This window comes from Salvelinus alpinus, chromosome 2, assembly GCF_045679555.1.
Source record: "Salvelinus alpinus chromosome 2, SLU_Salpinus.1, whole genome shotgun sequence".
Classification (NCBI taxonomy): Eukaryota; Metazoa; Chordata; class Actinopteri; order Salmoniformes; family Salmonidae; genus Salvelinus; species Salvelinus alpinus.
The window spans coordinates 36,789,099-36,814,324 of NC_092087.1; the positions used below are offsets into that span (position 1 = coordinate 36,789,099).

The following is a 25,226-nucleotide window of genomic DNA, read 5'->3' on the forward strand; positions in this document are numbered from 1 at the left end:
AGATACCATTAATAAGAAGGGGCTAGAAGCGTCTTATATGGTGAGCTACCTAGTGGCTAGGACAGGCAAGCCCCACACTATTGTGGAGGACTTAATTCTTCCTGCTGCCGCGGATATGACTGGGACAATGCTGGGGGAAAAGGCCAAAAAAACTATACAGACAATGCCTTCATCAAACAACACTGTTTCATGACGCATCAGTGACATGGCAGGAGATGTTTTGAAACAATTACTGCTTCGCATACAAGCCAGTGAATTATATGCGATGCAGCTGGATGAGTCAACAGATGTGGCAGGCCTGGCACAGCTCCTGGTATATGTCCGTTACGTTTATGGGGGGTCAATTAAGGAAGACATCCTCATCTGCAAACCACTGGAAACCTGGACAACATGAGAGGGTATTTTTAAAGTACTGGACAGCTTTGTGACATCAAATGCACTTTGGTGGTCAAGATATGTCGGTATCTGTACTGATGGCGCAAAAGCAATAACAGGGAGACATAGTGGAGTGGTAACACACGTGCAAGCAGTTGCTCCCGACGCCACTTGGGTACACTGCAGCATCCACCAAGAGGCTTGAAAGACGTTTTCGACACTACAGTGAAAATGGTTAACTTTGTTAAAGCAAAGCACCTGAGTGATCTGGGTATGCAATTACGTAGGTACTGTACTTTCCCGAAACGGACGACACAAACAACTGGATTCGTTATCCCTTTCATGCCCTGCCTCCAGTCCACTTACTGATATCTGAACAAGAGAGCCTCATCGAAATGGCAACAAGCGTTTCTGTGAAAATTGAATTTAATCAGAAGCCACTGCCAGATTTCTGGCAGGGCTGTGCTCAGAGTTTCTTGCCTTGGAAATCGCGCTGTTAAGACACTGATGCCCTTTGCAACCACGTACCTATGTGAGAGTGGGTTCTCAGCCCTCACTAGCATGAAAACTAAATACAGGCACAGACTGTGTGTGAAAAATTATTTAATACAGACTCTCTCCAATACAACCCAACATTGCAGAGGTATGTGCATCCTTTCATGCACACCCTTCTCATTAACCTGTGGTGAGTTATTCACAATTTTTCATGAACAAATAAGGTTTTATATGTAAGATGGCTAAATAATGAGCAAAATTATTTATTATTATTCTATTATTATTTGTGCCCTGGTCCTATAAGAGCTCTTTGTCACTTCATGCCCTGCCGAGCCGGGTTGTGACAAAAACTCATTCTTATGTTTAATAAATGTATTGTATATTGTGTGTGTGGCAGGCTTACAATGATGGCAAAAAAACAATATTTGAGAGTGCGCTGACCCTGGTGCTAGAGGGGGTACGCAGTTGGAGGTTGAGTGTTTTAAGTGGTACGGGACTATAAAAAGTTTGGGAACCACTGGACTAGAGGTATGATGTATGATCAGAGCTGAGAAAACAACATGTGTCATGGAGGCACTGGAAATAGTTCTAGGGGGTGGAGGGTGGTGAGAATACTTTTCCTTCTCTGAGGATGGCACGGAGTGTGGTGTGTGTGTGTGTGTGTGTGTGTGTGTGTGTGTGTGTGTGTGTGTGTGTGTGTGTGTGTGTGTGTGTGTGTGTGTGTGTGTGTGTGTGTGTGTGTGTGTGTGTGTGTGTGTGTGTTTGTGAGTGCCGTGAAGTTGGAGGTGAGCAGATGGAAGTGCCACAAGCAGCACCCACAGCTTTTTAACAAGCCAATGGGGAGATATTGGCCTACAGAACTCCCTACCTCCTGTATTCTACCGCCTGTCTGTATCCCTGAACCAGTAAGGAGGAGCTGCATATCTCACTGCCCACATTCTGAGAGAGTGGGTGGGCGGTTCATCCTTACACAACATACACCCTCCATTAACTAGGTCAGATAACATGCATACGTTATGGAAAAGTCCTCTTTTCTCAAAAAAGACTAATAAATACATATCCAGATAGGAGACACATTCAAGCACTGTTCCAATGATGATCAATCTTCATATGAGTCCAGCCAGTCTTTCTCTGCCCACAGATGAGGTGAAACACAGTCAAACCTTTTTACAAAACAAACACCCTCCAAATCTCTGTTAAATCCCACGCTTTCATTGCTTAATTTAACCCGTGGATAGGTAATGAGAGGAGAGGTTTCACATGTTGATGAGCAGGTTTCATCGTTCCTTGTTGGGGTGCGTTATAGAGCGTACAGGGCTTTGTTGACATAGCCCAGGGCCAACTGAGTGTGGCGACAGTTAATAGTTTTCAGAGGGGTGCGTTGGAACATAAACAAGGCTAGTAGGAACCAGCAACACCCCTCCCTCCCCTCCATCTCTTCCCTACAACGCTCATCTGTCTGTTTTTTAGATCCAAGCCGTGCCTCCCTCCAGCTTATGTTGCCCTAGTTGGCACACATCTCCTTTTCAAGTTTGATTCTCTCACAGACAAGGTTCTGAGCCACATGTGCAGTTTGCTCAGATGTGGCTCAGAACGTTATGTAACCAAGTTGAATTGGTTAAACTAACTCCTCAGCTTGAAATACCATCAATTCTCTGGTGGACCTTTTCATGTTCAAACTGCATGAGAACACACACTTAATGAAGGGCCAAATTCATTCTGGTCAGATAAAATGACAATACAGAACTCACTTAGGGCACTTTAGTGTTGAGTGTTGAGTGTTGTACTGTTTTTCTTCTCTCCTGCATGCGTCCTATAGATAATGTCTCCTGAACCTTTCTATTTCTATACTATGGCATAAATAGTATACTATGGTGTAAATACTATAGTACTCACTCTAGTGTTTTTGCAGACTTTACTGTAGTATTTACTGTAGTATTGACAGTGGTAACTAAGTAGAAATACTTTGAAGTACTACTTAAGTAGTTTTTTTGGGTATCTGTACTTTCCTATCCTATGTATATTTTTAACTTTTATGCCACTAAATTCCTAAAGGAAAAATATACTTTTTACTCCCGTAAAAAAAAAATTACACCCAAAAGCATTTGTTACATTTCAGTGGGGTAAAAATTACAAAAATATATTTTACTGGGTGACTTTCACTTTTACTTTTCTATTAAGGTATATTTACTTTTACTCAAGTATAAAAATGTGGTACTTTTTCCACCACCAAGCATTTACAGTTAACTACATTATAAATACTACAGTAAAAGAAAACTAGTATATACTATTGTAATTAATGTTGTGTTTTGCAGTGTAGTGTTTTTGACATAGAAGTGGAAGCTTTCTCCTACAGGAGAATTATTAAATAGTGCGTTTTCCATAATCTGTAGGCAGGTAGGAAGGACTCAGACCTCGACAGATATTGCAGCACCTCTGCTCCATTTCTGGAACATATATGATCTACACTTAGCATGTAGGTTTCTCACTTATGGGTAGCACAAATTGGGATATGGGGGAGGGGAATGGGCAGGGTGTACGCTAAATAAACACTGTAGTATTTACTACAGTTCAAAAAGTGTAGTGCTGTTGCGGACTGTAGTGTTTTTACGGACAATACTGTATTAAATACTACAGTTGGTGAGTGAGTAAGTGTTGGTCCCAACATTCTGTCTATTGTAAATAGTTCCTTGACCTCTGTTCCGTTCCAGCGTACTTTAAAACTGCTCTGGTTCAACCTCTCCTTTAAAAGACCAATCTAGTCCCCTCCTCACTGAATAACTTTAGACCTTTCTCTAAGTATCCTTTTGTATCCCAAATTTAAAAAAAAGTTATTTTCAAGCAATTGGTGGCTTATTTCAGTATGAACCAACTTATTTGACAAATTCCAGTCGGGCTTCCACTCACTTCGCAGCATGGAAAGTGCTTTATTGAAAGTCAGTAATGACCTTCTGTTGGCTGCAGATGCCAGTGAATGCTCTATTCTTTTTCTTTTGGATCTCAGTTTGACACTATTTATCATAACATCCTTGTTGACCTTGGTAACATCATCCGCAATCATAACATTCAGTTTCACTGCTATGCGGATGACACGCAGCTCTTTACCAATCAGACCAAGTGACCAAGCTAGCTTAGCTACCCTTCACAAGTGTCTGATATAAAATGTTGGATGTCTGACAATTTTCTCCTGCTCAATGATAAGAAATCAGAGGTTGTTGTATTGGGCCCACAACCATTTCCTCATGCCTAGATTACTGTAACTCTTTGTATACCTGTCTCAGTCAGAAATCACTCCATTGTCTACAGCTCGGCTTTTAACAGGCACCAGGAAACGTAACAATATTACAACAGTTTTAGCTTCTCTACACTGGCTACCAGTCACTTTTAAAACAGATACAAATTATTGTATTAATCATGTTTAAGGCTAGGCCTGGTTTAGCCCTGTGATAGAAAAATTACGTATTTACCTGATTTGATTGATATTAATAGTTAGCAATTAATACTTAACAAATGGGAAGACATTTCTGTCCTACTAATGCTGTATTTCTATGTTCTCTACTCTTGTTCCCTGCAGCTAGTCTGGGTGTATGGTCACTAGAGATGGCTTGAGCAGACAAATGAGTTAACGACCTGCATTACATAGACAAGAATGTGTTTAATTAGAGATAACTTAGGAGTAGAACAATCCCCCATTGTCTCAAAATCATCCTTGCAACTGGGAAACTAAGCCAGAGTGGGGTTATGACAACAACCCTGTGCAGATAACGACCGGATGAACCCAGAGTGGCTTATGATGCCCCTTGGCCTGGATGGGAGGGGTGGAACCAGCAATGACTAAGCATTCTTAGTGTCAGCTATATAAAGAACTCTGCATTTGAGAGCCTAAAGGTTAGGCTCTCTGCCTGTTGAACAGTCTCATTATTGAAATAATTAATCAATATTAAATGAAGATTGTTTGAAGAAATGACAAAGTCTCTCTCAGTATGAATTTCCACGACAGCCCCATCCCATATCTCAGATATTTTATCTCCATATGAGCCAGGACGCAGCCAAAGTCTAGCTTGAAAACGAAAGGAGGCCAGACATTTGCCATTAGGATCTCTAGTGTAGATCAGACTTGCAGATTCAGAAAAGAGGGACATTATAGACAAAAAAACTTGATGTAATGTGATAACAAATTGTATATTTTTCACATCCTTGATGTACACAGATATTTTGGTCAGTTGATCCAGTGTTGCATGAATGAATAAATAAGGACCACCAATAACAGATCAGATGTATGTTTATTGCAACACATTTTTTGCCCCTTGCATAGAACTGCTCTGGTAATATTGGCAAAAGGTAAAAGTCATAGTGATTTAACATATTTAGTAGGTCCCATATATACCCTTACATATTTATGTAGATGGTGAAATAATCTGCATTTTCTACCTTATAACAATAAGCTACTGAGGGAACATAGGTCTGAGGGAACATAGGGTTGCTGGAACAAAGGGCTGAGGGAACATGGGCCTGAGGGAACATAGGGTTGCTGGAAGAAAGGGCTGAGGGAACATAGGTCTGAGGGAACATAGGGTTGCTGGAACAAAGGGCTGAGGGAACATAGGCCTGAGGGAACATAGGGTTGCTGGAACAAAGGGCTGAGGGAACATAGGCCTGAGGGAACATAGGGTTGCTGGAACAAAGGGCTGAGGGAACATAGGCCTGAGGGAACATAGGGTTGCTGGAACAAAGGGCTGAGGGAACATAGGCCTGAGGGAACATAGGGTTGCTGGAACAAAGGGCTGAGGGAACATACACTCTCAGAAATAAAGCTGTAGGTTTATTCCTAAAGGGCTACAACTGCTTGTCACTGGGGTAGTACCCTGTAAGGTCCTCCTTTGAGGTTTTAGTTATAGTTACATAATTGTCCCCCCGTGTTCATACGTCAGATGGATTTTCTACCTGTGGAGAAAGGTACTTTATTTTTACCTTTATATAGTACCACCATAGTGACAAATCCATTTGTTATTACAGGAAAATATACTCACAATAATATCAGCATTACAAGTTCATGTTGAGCTAATTACAGAAAACAGCTTATGGTTATGAGTGTTACGAAATAAAAGCAGGGCATTCTACCGGTGAATTTTAGAACTTAGACACTGTCTTGTTGGCCTAACATTATATGCTAATTTGACTTTGGTGCAGGTCATGTTGTTCTTCACATTACCGTCTCTGGTAAACACACACTATATCAAATACAATCACAAGTTTATTTGTAACATGGACTGGATAATGAAGGTGTAAACGGTACCAGTGGTGGAAAAAGTACCTAATTGTCATACTTGAGTACAAGTAAAGATACCTTAATAGAAAATGACAAGTAAAAGTGAAAGTCACCCAGTAAAATACTAAAATAAGTCTAAAATTATTTGGTTTTAAATATACTGAAGTATCAAAAGTAAAAGTATACATAATTTAAAAAAAATCTTATATTAAGCAAACCAGATGGCACCATTTTCTTGTTTTTTATTTATTTACGGATAGCCAGGGGCACACTCCAACACTCCGACATCATTTACAAACAAAGAATGTGTGTTTAATGAGTCCGTCAGATCAGAGGTAGTAGGGATGACCAGGGATGTTTCCTTGTGTGTGAATTGGACCGTTTTCATGTCCTGCTAAGCAATCAAAATGTAACCTGCACTTTTGAGTGTCAGGGAAAATGGAGTAAAAAGTACATTATTTTCTTTAGGAATGTAGAGAAGTAAAAGTATAAAGTCAAAAATATAAATAGTAAAATACAGATACCCAAAAAAAACTCCTTAAGCAGTACTTTAAAGTATTTTTACTTAAGAATTTTACACCCCCGAACAGTACAGTGAAATGGTAACTTGTATAGTGGAGTCTTTTGTTTAGACATGTAGCTAGCTAGCTAAACAATTAACCATAATCCCAACTCATAACGTTACTACCCTACATAAATTTGCTGGTAGCTAATGCTAACCAACTAGCTAGGTTCAATGTTAGCTAGCTAGCTAACATTAGGCTATAACTAGCAATGCAAATGGCTCTGAGATACGAATAATATTACTACAGAGATCACACACGTAACGTTAGCTAGCTAGCAAACAGTATGCTTTCACTTGCAATGAAAATTACTTTCTAACTAAATTAGAAACGTATAATAACTGAAAATGTAGCTATCTAGACTCTTACCAGTATACATGGATGAACGCTTATCCTTCTCTGTCACGGATGCAATTGCTAACCTTAGTTTGAAGATGTAATCCGGAGACAGGTGTTTAATACAACATCCTTTTTCAGTGGGTTCTCTTTTTGACTCCCTCCACATTATTTGCAATCAAACACCATAATTTTCTCCATCTCCATAGCTATCATACTCTGCATCCACCAGGCATTTCACTGATTTCAAAACTTGATCCTCCAGAAAGTGGAGAGCATTAGTAACACTTATGCAGTTCTTTGTGATATCTTTCAAAATAGCCACATTAGAAAGGGTTACCTACACATACTTAGCAGATCATGTAACAATCAGAAGAGTGCTACAAAGCAGACCAATCCAAATTCATCTTTCGGCATGTCCAGCCCATCCATTATCTCAGCCAATCATGGCTAGGTTCCTTTGGCTAGGTTCTTTTTCTGTGGCAAAACCAACAAGTTTCATAATTTAATGTTTTATTCGTATTTACAGATGGCATATACGTTTGTTATATAAGGCACATGAAACTGAAAGTCACTGAGCTCTTCAGTAACAGCCATTCTACATGTTCCAGAAAGCATGTCTTCCAAAAAACACATTTTGATACTCCAAATGCCTCTCCTGTAAAGTAGTGATGAACAACATACACCTAGTTTCCTGAAATAAGACACATTTGCTCCTTATAAGAGGTAAAACTCTACCTCTACCATAGACCACCTAAACTGGTACAATACCTCCACTCATGGGTGGTAAAAAGTACCATCAGAAAGCCACGCCCCCAATAAGCCACACATTTAAAATACACTACATGACCAAAAGTGTGTGGATACCTGCTCGTCGAAAATTTCATTCCAAAATCATGGGCAATGCTTCCATTCAGCCACAAGAGCATTAGTGAGGTTGGGCACTGATGTTGGGCGATTAGGCCTGGTTCGCAGTCGGCGTTCCAATTCATCCTAAATGTGTTCGATGGTGTTGAGTTTAGGGCTCTGTCCAGGCCAGTCAAGTTCTTCGTCACCGATCTCGACAAACCATTTCTGTAAGGACCTCGCTTTGTGCATGGGGCATTGTCATGCTGAAACAGAAAAGGGCTTTCCCCAAACTGTTGCCACAAAGTTGGAAGCGCAGAATCGTCTAGAATGTCATTGTATGCTGCAGCATTAACCACGAAAAATAGCCCCAGACCATTATTCCTCCTCCACCAAACTTTACAGTTGGCACTATGCATTGAGGCAGGTAGCATTCTCCTGGCATCCGCCAAACTCAGATTCATCCATCGGACTGCCAGATGGTGATGCGTGATTCATCACTCCCGAGAAAGCGTTTCCACTGCTCCAGAGTCCAATGACGGCAAGCTTTACACCACTCCAGCCGACACTTGGCATTGCGCATGGAGATCTTAGGCTTGCGTGCGGCTCTTCGGCCATGGAAACCTATTTCATGAAGCTCCCGAAGAACAGTTCTTGTGTTGAACAGCTTGTGTGGCCTACCACTTTGCGGCAGAGCTGCTGTTGCTCCGAGACGTTTCCACTTCACAATAACAGTGCTTACAGTTGACCGAGGCAGCTCTAGTAGGGCAGATATTTGACAAACTGACTTGTTGGAAAGGTGGCATCCTATGAGGGTGCCACATTGAAAGTCACTGAGCTCTTCAGTAAGGGCCATTCCACTGCCACTTTTTGTCTATGGAGATTGCATGGCTGTGTGATCGTTTTTATAAAACTGTCAGCAACGGGTGTGGTTGAAATAGCCGAATCCACTAATTTGAAGGGGTGACATTATTTGTATATATAGTATTGCAACACACTTAAAACAATAAAATAAAAAAACAAGCCCGCCAATAAAGGACTGTTGGTCTTCTGTTGACCTCTGAAAACATTTGGTTGCTGAAATAGAAAGCACAAAAAACCATATACTGGACCATAGTCCAAAATGCATTTCTTCAAATGGCTGCATACAATGCATTCGGAAAGTATTCAGACCCCTTGACTTTTCCACTTGTTGTTAAATTACAGCCTTGTTCTAAAATTGATTTAATTACAAATAAAAAAAAAGAAATACCTTATTTACATAAGTATTCAGACCCTTTGCTATGAGACTTGAAATTGAGCTCGGGTGCATCCTGTTTCCATTGATCACCCTTGAGATGTTTCTACAACTTGATTGGAGTCCACCTATGGTAAATCCAATTGATTGGACATGATTTTGAAAGGTACACAGCTGTCTATATAAGGTCCCACAGTTGACAGTAAATGTCAGAGCAAAAAGCAAGCCATGAGGTTGAAGGCATTGCCTGTAGAGATCCGAGACAGGATTGTGTCGAGGCACAGATCTGGGGAAGGGTACCAAAACATTTCTGCAGCATTCAAGGTCCCCAAGAACACAGTGGCCTCCATTATTCTGAAATGGAAGATGTTTGGAACCACCAAGACTCTTCCTAGAGCTGGCCACCCGGCCAAACTGAGCAATCGGGGGAGAAGGGCCTTGGTCAGGGAGTTGACCAAGAACCTGATGGTCACTCTGACAGAGCTCCAGAGTTCCTCTGTGGAGATGGGAGAATCGTCCAGAAGGACAACCATCTCTGCAGCACTCCACCAATCAGGCCTTTATGGTAGAGTGGCCAGACGGAAGTCACTCCTCAGTAAAAGGCACATGACAGCCCGTTTGGAGTTTGCCAATGTCACCTAAAGACTCTCAGACCATGAGAAACAAGGTTCTCTGCTCTGATGAAACCAAGATTGAAATATTTGGCCTGAATACCAAGCATCATGGCTGGAGGGAACCAGGCACCATCCCTACGATGAAGCATGGTGGTGGCAGCATCATGCTGTGGGAATGTTTTTCAGCAGCAGGGACTGGGACACTAGTTAGAATCGAGGGAAAGAAGATCAGAGCAAAGTACAGAAAGATCCTAGACAATGCAGGAGTGGCTTGGGGACAAGTCTCTGAATGTCCTTGAGTGGCCCAGCCAGAGCCTGGACTTGAACCCAATCGAACATCTATGGAGAGACCTGAAAATAGCTGTGCAGCGACGCTCCCCATCCAACCTGATAGAGCTTGAGAGGATCTGCAGAAAAATCATGGGAGAAACTCCAGGTGTGCCAAACTTGTAGCGTCATACCCAAGAAGACTCGAGGCTGTAATCGCTGCTAAAGGTGCTTCAACAAAGTACTGAGAAAAGATTCTGAATACTTATGTAAATCTGATATTTCCATTTTTTTTATATAAATTTGCCAACATTTCTAAAAAACAGTTTTTGCTTTGTCATTATGGCGTATTGTGTGTAGATTGATGAGGGGGAAAAAACATTTAATCCATTTTAGAAAAAGGCTGTAACATAACAAAATGTGGAAAAAGTCAAGGGGTCTGAAAACTTTCCGAATGCACTGTATTTGTTGTGCAATACTGTTTCCCATACAACCTTGCAAAACTCACACAGATCTGTTGCAAGTGGCGATGAGCTTCTCCAACTTGCACCATGGTGATACATTTTGTACATAAGATGTTACAGGCTTTGACAAAATGGGTCCAGCAATCATAATGGGCATTCATGCCCCTTAAGGGCGAATAAGGAGTAAACGCATTTCCATTTTTTCCGTTCTTGTGCATTGAAATACTGCTATCCACAGTAAAATATTATGCATGTGGTCCAAAACTAGTGTTTCACGGTGTTGATCAGTACAAAACAATTATAAACTCAGCAAAAATAGAAACGTCCTCTCACTGTCAACTGCGTTTATTTTCAGCAAACTTAACATTAACATGTGTAAATATTTGTATGAACATAACAAGATTCAACAACTGAGACATAAACTGAACAAGTTCCACAGACATGTGACTAACAGAAATGGAATAATGTGTCCCTGAACAAAGGGGGGTCAAAATCAAAAGTAACAGTCAGTATCTGGTGTGGTCACCAGCTGCATTAAGTACTGCAATGCATCTCCTCCTCATGGACTGCACCAGATTTACCAGTTCTTGCTGTGAGATGTTACCCCACTCTTCTACCAAGGCACCTGCAAGTTCCCGGACATTTCTGGCGGGAATGGCCCTAGCCCTCACCCTCCGATCCAACAGGTCCCAGACGTGCTCAATGGGATTGAGATCTCTTCGCTGGCCATGTCAGAACACTGACATTCCTGTCTTGCAGGAAATCACGCACAGAACGAGCAATATGGCTGGTGGCATTGTCATGCTCGAGGGTCATGTCAGGAAGAGCCTGCAGGAAGGGTACCACATGAGGGAGGAGGATGGCTTCCCTGTAACGCACAGCGTTGAGATTGCCTGCAATGACAACAAACTCAGTCAGATGATGCTGTGACACACCGCCCCAGACCATGACGGACCCTCCACCTCCAATCGGTGTAACGCTCATTCCTTTGACAACAAACGCCAATCCGACCATCACCCCTGGTGAGACAAAACCGCGACTCGTCAGTGAAGAGCACTTTTTGCCAGTCCTGTCTGGTCCAGCGACGGTGGGTTTTTGCTCATAGGCAACGTTGTTGCCGGTGATGTCTGGTGAGGACCTGCCTTACAACAGGCCTACAAGCCCTCAGTCCCGCCTCTCTCAGCCTATTGCGGACAGTCTGAGCACTGATGGAGAGATTGTGCATTCTGGTGTAACCCGGGCAGTTGTTGTTGCCGTCCTGTACCTGTCCCACAGGTGTGAGGTTCGGATGTACCGATCCTGTGCAGGTGTTGTTACACGTGGTCTGCCACTACGAGGACGATCATCTGTCCGTCCTGTCTCCCTGTAGCGCTCTCTTAGGCGTCTCACAGTACGGACATTGCAATTTATTGCCCTGGCCACATCTGCAGTCCTCATGCCTCCTTGCAGCATACCTAAGGCACGTTCACGCAGATGAGCAGGGACACTGGGCATCTTTCTTTTGGTGTTCTTCAGTCAGTAGAAAGGCCTCTTTAGTGTCCTAAGTTTTCATAACTGTGATCTTGCCTACCGTCTGTAAGCTGTTAACGTCCGTTCCACAGGTGCATGTTCATTCATTGTTTATGGTTCATTGAACAAGCATGGGAAACTGTGTTAAAACCCTTTACAATGAAGATCTGTGAAGTTATTTGGATTTTTACGAATTATCTTTGAAAGACAGGGTCCTGAAAAAGGGACGTTTGTTTTTTTGCTGAGTTTATTTTACTTAACAGTTGCCAATAAAATAAGTCCTAAATGGAAAGGATTATTTGTCATCTGCAGCCCCATGAAATCAGCTAAAACAAGCTCAATAATAATATGCCTTCACCTGTATTGTGATTAGAGCTATTATGCATCTTGATTTACCCAGTTTATCAATAGAGATTTATCTTTAAACTAAATGATTACCATTATGTTGTTTTGTAGTTAGACTGTTTTTACCAAAGTCAAATTGATTGTATAATTGATTAATTAATGCATAACATGGCTGTCTCTAAAAAATGTACATTAACATTTTCAAATGTAATGATACTGAACTCAAAAGATTCCCTACAATTGAACAAAGCAGAAGCTGAGTTTATCTGTCTGGATCAAGAGCCATTCTGTGACTTTGGCTAATACGCCTTATTTTTTGCTGTTGTGGTATCGTTTTGGAATCAAGTATCGTGATGATATCGCATATCGTGATACAAAAAATTATGGTATCGTGACAACACTATCCACTACAGCCATGTCTATGAGCATGAAATATGGAAATTTAAATAGCTCAGAGAATCTGGCCCCAGTTTCAGTCTCTATTGTTTTTCTCTCTGCCTTGGTCTTCGCCTCGGTCCACATACTCCCATTAATTTTGTGAAGTTCATTCTGACGTTGCAGTACGTGGTTGTCCGTCCACTGCATGATGGAGTAATCTGCTTTTTCACCCCATTTCTGTGGATATGTCTGAAGGCATTTGTTGCAACCTGTGTGAGCTTGACCTGGATCTGTGTTGTTGAACAGATAAAATGATGGTGGTGAAATCACAAGTCTGCTACATGAAAGTCAAAAGTTGGAGAATAGGCTACTGGAGGATACGATTGTGAATGCTTTTACAGAGACACTAACAACTCCATAATAATAAACACACACCATGTTCATCCTGCCAAAAATATCTCCTGTCTCTGTTCTTGCTGCAGTGGCTGTGTCTTGCTGCTCAACTGTCTATTGATGAGTGAATTTATCATAGAACTTTGTGTTCAAAGTGGGCTGTCTTTCCCAAAAGTCTGTGTCGGTGCCCACACTCATTCATGGGCCAAGTCCTGGGTTTGAGATTATCTGCCATGATAGCGACACTAAATCAATTCTGACAGCCAATTGTATAATATGAGAGGCAGAGATATTCTATTTAGAATTACCTATACAGGCTTTGAGCGAAGTCTTGTGGACCTGTGCACCTAGAGCCAAGATGGTGGATAAATAAAAACGTCTTACTCAGGCCGTTTACCGAAAAAATGGCCACAGTTCCGGTCTACATAAGGGGTGGCTCTTCCATAGACACCAATGAGATAGCAGCTGGGTCTGGCCTACTTGTATATGAACTGAATTTTTTTGCCAGTGAGATGTCTAGCTTCCTCTCTGCTGGAGCAACCATATACAGTAAGTGGGATTGACGAACTTGTATCACCGAGTTTCTATTTTGATGGGACAGGAAGTGTACTTTCCCATACCACTTCCCTTTATCCCTTCAAGCCATGACCCAATTTATTGGGGGTATTTTCTATTCATTCCTGTAGCTAACAATGTAGCTTCCAGAATTTCTATTGGTCGCACCAAGCCATGGAAATGTTTACGGATCAAATGTATAACATACTCAGAGTCTGCAATACTCTACACCCCACAGCCACAACCTTCCGAATGCGACTCCGGAACAACATAAGAAGCAGTCCTATTATTTGTCAACAAAGCGATCTAGCTAGGTGGCTAGCTAGCATAGCTAGCTATCTCTGCTAGCTAGCACTGTAGCAGCTGTTATGTTAGCAGAGGTAGCTAATGTTAGCTAGCTAACATTAGTTAGCCAAGTTAAATTACTACAGTCAATACAGTCAATATCTAATGTCACTAGCTAAAGGAAAGGGGAATACCTAGTCAGTTGTACAACTGAATGCCTTCAACTGATCATGTTACCTTGGTAGCTAACTTTTCTTACTGTACAAGCCTAGTAAAATACAGCAAAGACAAGCGGCCATTGAGTGTTTTTTTTTTTCATTGATACAATTCGTTTGTGGTACCAGTGGGCTCTTCGTGCGAGGGAACGATGCATCACTAAACAAGAGCATGGATTTAAAACAACTCAGGCCAGGCTAAATCAGATGCCGGACTACATCACGGTGGCTGATACTGTATGAACAAAAGGCTAATGACTCAAGTAGCTAAACTATTCCAGCAACAGCTACAGCGGAGCACTCCTCCAGCGCATGCACCGGAATGGCCGACAGGCATTCATTGAGCATATAACTATTTCTAATACACTACCCTGACTCCTCGGATACAGCTGCAAATCGGTATTGGACTGAAAGAGAGGCATCGGACGAAGTCGTCAGACACCCCAGACAGAGCAAAGGAACGGTACATCAAAAGTGAAGGCGGAGTCTACAGAGACGGGTTAGTTTATAAATTTAAAAGTTGAGACTTGTTCCACAGTTTTTAGTGTATGTGATTCTTTAATTTGAGATATTCCAGTGTTCAAAACCGTTCATTTATTGGGCAAAATTACTTATTGTCTCCTGTTATTTGACAGGCTCTGGCAAGTTGGTCAAAATAACTCTGCTGAAGTGAAGCAGCGATTTACAGGGGCAATTGAAGACATGATGTCTGATGTGGAGACAGACCCAGAGGACCCGGATACATTTTTAATAACCTCCCGACCCTGGCGCTCCCCTGAGTTTGAGGACCTGATTGCATTAGCAGACAGGAGAAGAAGCGCCTACCGAGAACATCTGATTGTGCAATAGACCACAAATAATCACCTGCACCTTACACACTATTTTTACTGACCCTTCACACCTGCTTCTCAAGAGACTTTTTGCCCTGACTCCCACTCACATATTGATACACACACACAAAAAATTACCTTATTTTTACTACTCTTTATTACTTTGTTTTTTTTTATATAAATTTCTTAGCATTTTATTTTTTACATGTTTTTGTTATTTCATTAATTAAAATATTTTTTGTAACAAATTTTTTATGTTGTACACTTCTTTTAGTTAATATTTATTTAGAGATGTTGTATTTTTATAATTTGTTTGACTTTTGAACACCTGTTCTTTTTTGGGGGGTGGAGGGGCAATACAGAGCAATTGTATTTTTTTTGTATTTAATTGTACTTATTTTATTACTTATTTGGAAGGGGGTTAGGGATATATATTTTTTAACTTATGTCTTGGCTTATCTTGTACACTTACGACAACCTGAAGAGAGTAGTTACCTGGTGAGGTAACTACTCTCTTCATCCAAACTACTCACAATCACTCGACCTCAACCCAATTGAGATGGTTTGGGATGAGTTGGACCACAGAGTGAAGGAAAAGCAGCCAACAAGTGCTCTGCATATGTGGGGACTCCTTCAATACTGTTGTTTGAGAGAATGTCAAGAGTGTACAAAGCTGTCATCAAGGCAAAGGGTGGCTACTTTGAAGAATCTCAACTATAAAATATATTTTGATTTGTTTAACACTTTTTTGGTTTCCATATGGGCTTCTGATTGGCATAGCGGTCGAAGGCACTGCATCTTAGAGCAAGAGGCATAACTACAGTCCTTGGTTCGAATCCAGGCTGTATCATATCCGACTGTGATTGGGAGTCCCATAGGGCGGCACACAATTGGCCCAGCGTCGTCCGGGTTTGGCCGGGGTAGGCCGTCATTGTAAATAAGAATTTGTTCTTAACTGACTTGCCTAGTTAAATAAAATATATATATATTTTTTATTTCATAGCTTTGATGTCTTCACTAATATTATACAATGTAGAAAATAGTAAAAATAAAGAAAAACCCTGGAATGAGTAGCTGTGTCCAAACTTGTGACGGGTATTGTATGTGCTAAAGTTTCAAGTGGTAAAAACCTGGCAAAAGCCTGCCTTTTCAGAAGAAACGTGTCAAGAGCTTAAGTTGCTACAGCTCAACCACCAACATGTTGTTCATCATGTCAGCACTAAAGAAAAACAAAAGGTCCCATCAGACTTGAAAACCTGAGGCAATATTGAAACCATTTGAGGATGTTTTTTGAAGGGATGGGGGCCCTGCTAGGTGAGCTCCACCTGGTGGTGGATGAGTCTGTTAGACCAGTTTAACAGCTTCCCTGCCGAATCCCTATTCCACAGAAGGAAAAATATTGAAGGCTGTTGATTCAATGGAGGAACAGGGTGTCATTACGAAGGTCATCAAAAATACTAAGTGGATAAGCAACATGGTTGTGGTGGAAAATCCTGGCAAAATAAGTCTGCCTCGATCCAAGTGCCCTGAACAAAGCCTTATGTAGGGCACATTACCAAATGCCTACCACTGAAGAGGTACTGCCAAGCCTGGCAAAAGCGAAAATCTTTTCGGTTATGGATGGAAAAAAATGGGTACTGGCAGGTACGTTAGGATGAAGAGAGTAGTTACCTCACAACATTTTGGACCCCCAATGGTAGATACCGGTGGACAAGGTTGCCTTTAGGAGTGAAACCAGCTGCAGAGGAATATCAGCGAAGGCAACATGATGCACTTCAGGGACTGCCAGGAATAAGTGTCCTAGCCAGGAATAAGCGTCATAGCTGATGACATCCTGGTATACGGTTGTGGTGCTACAATGGAAGAAGCAGTGCAGGACCATGACCACAACCTGACTCAGCTCTTACAAAGAGCAAGGGAGATGAATCTAAAGCTGAATAAAGACAAAGTTAAGCTCAGGCTCACAAGTATTACATACATGAGACATATTTTAACAGCTGAAGGCCTGAAGCCAGACCCCAAGAAGGTGAAATCAGTACAGCAAATGCCGCCGCCTACAGACGCAAAAACAGTGCAGTGACTGCTTGGTTTTGTAAATTACTTAGCCAAATTCTTACCTCATTTGTCTGACGTATATGAGCCATTGTGTCGACTGACCAATAAAGATGTGCTGTGGGCATGGCTTCCTCAACATGAAGCATTGAAGCAAATCAAGAAATTGGTAAGCAACCAACCAATCCTGAAGAAGTGACCCTACAATGTGATGCAAGTGACAAGGGCCTAGGGGCAGTGCTCCTACAGAAGGGGCAGCCCATTGCATTTGCTTCAAGGACATCGACATCCACGGAGCAAGGATATGCCCAAATTGAAAAGGAGTGCCTAGCCATAGTGTTTGCCTGTGACCATTTTGATCAATACCTTCATGGTAGGGACTTTATCACGGTGCACACTGATCACAAGCCTCTTGAGGTTATCTCCAAAAAGCATCTTCTGTCGGTCCCGAAGCCACTTCAAAGGATATTGCTAAAGCTTCAACATTATCAACTACAGGTAGTATACAAGAAAGGAATAGAGATTCACATTGCATATATCTTGTCTAGAGCAGCACTCCCAACAACTAGTCACCCGCAATATCGGACAAATGAGACTGTATATGCTCTACAGGCTGAGTTTGAAGATGTGAACCATGCTACTGATCAAAACTTCTCCCCGCAGACACGGGATGCTATCAAAACTCATTCAGCAGAGAATAATACTTTTTTATTTAACTAGGCAAGTCAGTTAAGAATAAATTCTAATTTTCAATGACAGCCAAGGAACAGTAGATTAAATGCTTGTTCAGGGGCAGAAGGACAGATTGTTACCCTGTCAGTTCAGGGATTTGATCTTCTATCCTTTCGGTTACTAGTCCAACGCTCTAACCACTAGGCTACCTGCCACCCCTTTCTTCCGTATTTTATCCTAAGAGGCTGGCCGGACACAAGAAAGAGTACACCCATCCTGGTGAGGGACTACTGGACATACAGAGTGCTAGTGCCAGAAACTCTACGCTCATAGGTGCCCAATATGCTGCCAGTGCGACACACTGGGACAAGGGCTAACATAAGACAGCTCTTGCGGTACGGGGACTGTCTTTTAAGATAAAGGCTTTTTTAATATTATATAATAAAAATAATAAGAATGGTGTTGATAATGTAAATATGTATTTTCGCTGTGGTATTAGAATGGTATGAAGTGCTCGAGCAAATTATATATGAAAAGGAAGATGTTAAGATAATGGGCATAATGCCAACCCAGAGATGGAGCTAGTGGGGCACCTAACTAGGATATATAAACAGCTGCCTTATGAGAGTCTGATTAGGATGTCATGACCTGTAACATGTAAATCAAATCAAATTGTATTGGTCACATAGAAAAAGAAAGAAAAAGCCATATCTCAGACTGGCCAATAAAAATAAAATATTAAGATGGGCAAAAGAACACAGACACTGGACAGAGATATGGCTTTTTCTTTGCAACTCTGCCTAGAAGGCCAGCATCCCTGAGTCGCCTCTTCACTGTTGACGTTGAGACTGGTGTTTTGCGGGTACTATTTAATGAAGCTGCCAGTTGAGGACTTGTGAGGCGTCTGTTTCTCAAACTAGACACTCTAATTTGTCCTCTTGCTCAGTTGTGCACCGAGGCCTCCCACACCGCTTTCTATTCTGGTTAGGGCCAGTTTGCGCTGTTCTGTGAAGGAAGTAGTACAAAGCATTGTATAAGATTTTCAGTTTCTTGGCAATTTCTCGCATAGAATAGCCTTTATTTTTCAGAACAAGAATAGACTGACGAGTTTCAGAAGAATTGTTTTTGTTTCTGGCTATTTTGAGCCTGTAATCGAACCCAGAAATGCTGATGCTCCAGATACTCAACTAGTCATAAGAAGACCAGTTGTATTGCTTCTTTAATCAGCACAACAGTTTTCAGCTGTGCTAACATAATTGCAAAAGGGTTTTCTAATGATCAATTATCCTTTTAAAATGATAAACTTGGATTAGCTAACACAACGTGCCATTGGAACACAGGAGTGATGGTTGCTGATAATGGGCCTCTGTACGCCTATGTAGATATTCCATTAACAAAATCTGCCGTTTCCAGCTACAATAGTCATTTACAACATTAACAATGTCTAGACTGTATTTCTGATCAATTTGATGTTATTTTAATGGACAAACAAATGTGCTTTTCTTTCAAAAACAAGGACATTTCTAAGTGACCCCAAACTTTTGAACGGTAGTGTATACGGGTAAGATAGTCTAGCTAGCTACATTTTAATATATTACACAGTTCTAATTTTGTCAGAAAGTAGTTTTCATTTCAAGTTAAAGTGTACTGTTAGCTAGCTAGCTAATGTTAGCTGGCTGGCTCGCTAGCTAACGTTAAGTGTATGATCTGTGTTGTAATATTATTCGTATCTCAGAGCCATTTGCTTTTCTAGTTATAGCTTAGAATTAGCTAGCTAACATTGAACTTGGTTGGTTAGCTACCTGCAGATTCATACAGGGTAGTAATATCATGAGTGGTTCATTGTTTAGCTAGCTAGCTACATGTTTTAACAAAATACTCCACTATCCAAGTAACCATTTCATTAGAATGTTAATGATGTCACTGCGAAAACTGTTGATAGATGTAGCTGGTAAATTTGCTCCGGCTATCTACTCCGATTTCAGAGCACTCTCCTCTGAGTGTGCCAAAGCGCAGAATAACTGAAGAATTTACGAACGCTCAACACCCACTGAATATGGCCGGTGTCTGTAAACATTGACAAAAAAGCATAAATTGTTGCCAGCGGCACAGTTTCTGTCACCAACACTCTGGATAACATAAAAACAGCCAAACCAGCTCTGCTAGGGCAAGTAAAATGATCAGTGAGCTTTTCTCTCATTTGTGTCTGGAAGTAGCTAGCAAGCTAAGCAACATTAGCCAGTTAGCTTGGGTGCTTCACAGCTGTTGCTAGGACAGAACACTCGGACCAAACCTTAAAGAGATGGGTGGGGCTAAAGCTTAAGAGGGTGTAAACAATGCTGAATGGGTGTAGACAAAGAAGGGCTCTCCAGTAGTTGTCTCAAAAGTAAGGTTACAAGTTTATCAACTTTCAAAGCAGAATTACTTTCCCATTGTTCCTCAACTGTAGTGTATGATATACCATTTTCTAGCACAGAGACTCTACTTTTATCCAATGTAAAAAACACAATTTCAAATTTAGCTATAAGACCGAATCGAGCCAGTCGGTCACAAATAGGATACTTGCGCCTTACAGCCCATTACATAAACAAAGAGTGGGTGCTTGTGGAGAAGGTGATATTCACCACGGAGTGGGACAGTTCCCAGCTCAAAACTGCAGATAACATGAGGCCAGCTATTGTGAATGTATACTTGTGGATCTTGTTGATTTCCTCTATCGTCTCAAAGAGGCCACATTCGCCTTAGAGGCAAGGCAACAGCCTACTCTACACCTGGTAATTGTGTGATTCCAAAGGATAAAGCGTCACCTACAGCTGGATTTGTGGTGTCAGAGAGAAGCCAGCTGACCACAATCGGTGGATGACATCCTTTTCCTGCACCGCAATTTGAGAAATCAGAGTGATGAATGGACTATTTTTTAAATTATTGTTTTAGTAGCTTTATTTGTTTGTAGGCTTTCATCACTGGGCAGCTAGTGGCTGGGTTTCCATTTGTAATCTGTGATAGTTTGCAAGCCCTGCCACATCCGAAAAGCATCAGAGCCAGTGTAGTAGGATTCAATCTTAGTTCTGCATTGATGCATTGCCTGTTTGATGTTTCATCTGAGGGTGTAGTGCGATTCCTTATAAGCGTCTGGGTTAGTGTCCTGCTCCCTGAAAGTGGCAGATCTAGCCTTTAGCTCAGTGTGGATGTTACCTGTAATCCATGGCTTCTGGTTGGGATATGCATGTACCGTCACTAGGGACGACGTCGCCGATGCACTTATTAATGAAGCTAGTGACTGATGTGATAAACTCCTCAATGCCATCGGATAAGTCCCGGAACATATTCCAGCCTGTGCTAGCAAAACAGTCCTGTAGCTTAGCATCCGCTTCATTGGACCATTTCTGAATTGAGAGCGTCACTGGTACTTCCTGTTTGAGTTTTTGCTTGTAAGCAGGAATCAGGAGGAGTTATGGTCGGATTTGCTAAATGTAGGGCGAGGGAGAGCTTTGTATGTGTCTCTGCATATGGAGTAAAGGTGATATAGAGTGTTTTACCCTCTAGTTGCACAGGTGACATTCTGGTAGAAAATAGGTAAAACGGATTTCATTTTTTTCTGCATTAAAATCACCGACCACAATGAGCACCACCTCTGGATGAGCATTTTCTTGTTTGCTTATGGCCCTATACAGCTCGTTGAGTGCGGTCTTAGTGCCACCATCGGTTTGTGGTGGTAAATAGACAGCTACGGAAAATATTGGTAAATAGTATGGTCTACAGCTTACCAGATCGCGTACCAGCTGTTTGTTTACAATGAGACACACACCACCCCCATTGAGCTGACCTGACAATGCCATTCTGTCCAGCTAGAATATTATCCATGTCCTTGTTCAGCCAAGTTTCTGAGAAACATAGGATATTACAGTTCTTCAGGTCCCGGTGATAGGATAGTCTAGAACGAAGCTCATCCAGTTTGATCTCTAGTGATTATACATTTGTCAATAGAACAGAGGGTACTTGTCGCCGTAATTTCATCAGGCTACCCCCACACCGGCCTCTATATTGCCGTGTCTTTGAGTGTGTGTGTGTGTGTGTGTGTTTGGTTTTACTATCCTTGTGGGGACCAGAAGTACTCACAAGGATAGTAAAACAACGAAAAAGTGGGGACGGTTTCTTGTCATCCTTGCTAGCAATGTGGCCAGCCAGAATCACAACAACACGTTGACTTCTGCCCCATGGAAGTGCGCACATTGTTTTCGTGACGTTATCAGCTAACCCATCTATTAAGGTTGTAGATCTATAAAATGGCCACTATGGAAAAAAAGATAAGATATATATGCCATGAAGGCAACCAACCAATCATGTTTAATGAGGCTGGGGACCAGTGCTTAATTTGTAAATTGGGAGGTACCAGAACAAAAAGTGAGCACTAGACGATGGTGACCTGGGGAGCTATGAGGTACCGGAATGCATTAAAAAAAGCATTGCAAGCATATCATCACATTTGTGTAGAGGCACTTACAGAAGTTTCACATATGGGGAACAATTTTAGTAGCATAGGTTCCTGGAAAAATGTGCCCTTATATACACTTCTACATAATTTTACATGACTGGAGACTTTGACAGAATCTTATAGGAGGAAATTATAGTATATCACAGCTCAGGATATGGCCCAGATGCAGACACAGAAGGCGGATAGTACAGATCTCAGATAATTTATTATAAAACACGGGGCAGGCAAAGGGCAGGTCGAGGAAAGGCAGAGGTTTGTGATCAGCTCAGAGTCAGGCAGGTACAGGACTACAGGCGGGCTCGGGGTCAGGGAAGGCAGAGGTTTGTAATCAGGTCAGAGGCCTGCAGCTGGGTCATGCAGCTGCAGGCCTGGGCAACTCCAGTTTTCGGGGACCTGATTGGTGTCACACTTTTGCCCCATCCCTAGCAAACACACCTGATTTAAATGTATTGCATTTTTAACTGAATATTATGATTAGTTGATTATTGGAGTCAAGTGTGTTAGCTGAGGCAAAAGTGTGACACCAATCAGGCCCCAGAGGACTGCAGCTGCATGACCCAGCTGCGCTTCAGCTTCAGCTCACAGACGGATGGCCTGACATTCTCCTGTAGAATTCTCTGATTCAGAGCAGAATTCATGGTTCCTTCTATTAATGCAAGTCCTCCAAGTCCTGAGGCAGCAAAGTATCCCTAAACCATCACACTTGTTGCCACCATGCTTAACCGTTGGTATAAGGTTCTTCCTGTGGAATGTAAGTGTTTGGTTTTCGGCAGGCATAATGGGACCCATGTCGTCCAAAAAGTTATACTTTTGACTCATCTGTCCATAGAACATTCTTCCAAGAGTCTTGATGATCATCCAGGTTCTTCCAATACTAACACACCTGATTCAACTAATTAAGGGCTTGGTTATTAGTGAATTGGTTGAATCATGGGTTAGCAGTAGTAGTAGTAGTAATAGTAAGCGTTTCACGCTAAAGACTACACCTGTTGTATTAGGCTCATGTGACAACATTTGATTTGAGTAGTAGTTGTACTGGGCTGGAACAAAAGGTCCCCATGACCAGGAATGGACAATGCTGTTTTGGACTATTTAATGAAAACAATGAAGGTAGAGAGACATTGAATAGTTAGGAATATAATGAGTGTTGTGTCATGCTAACGCTTACCTCATTAACTGCAGTTACTGCACTACTAGAAAGCTGATATAGCATGCGGGGAGCATATGTGAATGAACTACTAGCAAGGTAAAAATACAAATCAAATCAAATCAAATTTTATTAGTCACATACACATGGTTAGCAGATGTTAATGCGAGTGTAGCGAAATGCTTGTGCTTCTAGTTCCGACAATGCAGTAATAACCAACAAGTAATCTAACCTAACAATTCCACAACTACTACCTTACACACACACACAAGTGTAAAGGGATAAAGAATATGTACATAAAGATATATGAATGAGTGGTGGTACAGAACGGCATGGCAAGATGCAGTAGATGGTATAGAGTACGGTATATACATATGAGATGAGTACTGTAGGGTATGTAAACATAAAGTGGCATAGTTTAAAGTGGCTAGTGGTACATGTATTACATAAAGATGGCAAGATGCAGTAGATGATATAGAGTACAGTATATACATATGAGATGGGTAATGTAGGGTATGTAAACATTATATTAAGTGGCATTGTTTAAAGTGGCTAGTGGTACATTTTTACATAATTTCCATCAATTCCCATTTTTAAAGTGGCTGGAGTTGAGTCAGTATGTTGGCAGCGGCCGCTAAATGTTAGTGGTGGCTGTTTAACAGTCTGATGGCCTTGAGATAGAAGCTGTTTTTCAGTCTCTCGGTCCCTGCTTTGATGCACCTGTACTGACCTCGCCTTCTGGATGATAGCGGGGTGAACAGGCAGTGGCTTGGGTGGTTGTTGTCCTTGATGATCTTTATGACCTTCCTGTGACATCGGGTGGTGTAGGTGTCCTGGAGGGCAGGTAGTTTGCCCCCGGTGATGCGTTCTGCAGACCTCACTATCCTCTGGAGAGCCTTACGGTTGTGGGCGGAGCAGTTGCCGTACCAGGCGGTGATACAGCCCGACAGGATGCTCTCGATTGTGCATCTGTAGAAGTTTGTGAGTGCTTTTGGTGACAAGCCGAATTTCTTCAGCCTCCTGAGGTTGAAGAGGCGCTGCTGCGCCTTCTTCACAACGCTGTCTGTGTGGGTGGACCAATTCAGTTTGTCCGTGATGTGTACACCGAGGAACTTAAAACTTTCCACCTTCTCCACTACTGACCCGTCGATGTGGATAGGGGGGTGCTCCCTCTGCTGTTTCCTGAAGTCCACAATCATCTCCTTTGTTTTGTTGACGTTGAGTGTGAGGTTATTTTCCTGACACCACACTCCGAGGGCCCTCACCTCCTCCCTGTAGGCCGTCTCGTCGTTGTTGGTAATCAAGCCTACCACTGTAGTGTCATCCGCAAACTTGATGATTGAGTTGGAGGCGTGCATGGCCACGCAGTCGTGGGTGAACAGGGAGTACAGGAGAGGGCTCAGAACGCACCCTTGTGGGGCCCCAGTGTTGAGGATCAGCGGGGTGGAGATGTTGTTACCTACCCTCACCACCTGGGGGCGGCCCGTCAGGAAGTCCGGGACCCAGTTGCACAGGGCGGGGTCGAGACCCAGGGTCTCGAGCTTGATGACGAGTTTGGAGGGTACTATGGTGTTAAATGCTGAGCTGTAATCGATGAACAGCATTCTCACATGGGTATTCCTCTTGTCCAGATGGGTTAGGGCAGTGTGCAGTGTGGTTGCGATTGCGTCGTCTGTGGACCTATTGGGTCGGTAAGCAAATTGGAGTGGGTCTAGGGTGTCCGGTAGGGTGGAGGTGATATGGTCCTTGACTAGTCTCTCAAAGCACTTCATGATGACGGAAGTGAGTGCTACGGGGCGGTAGTCGTTTAGCTCAGTTACCTTAGCTTTCTTGGGAACAGGAACAATGGTGGCCCTCTTGAAGCATGTGGGAACAGCAGACTGG

At 42.2% G+C, this 25,226-nt stretch overlaps 1 protein-coding gene across 1 annotated transcript in view; it reads right to left on the bottom strand.

Annotated features, from left to right (window-relative positions):
* The window catches only part of LOC139560116 (G-protein coupled receptor 22-like), a 70,183-nt gene that overhangs the window by 11,048 nt on the left and 33,909 nt on the right, over positions 1 to 25,226 (bottom strand). The window lies entirely within an intron of this gene.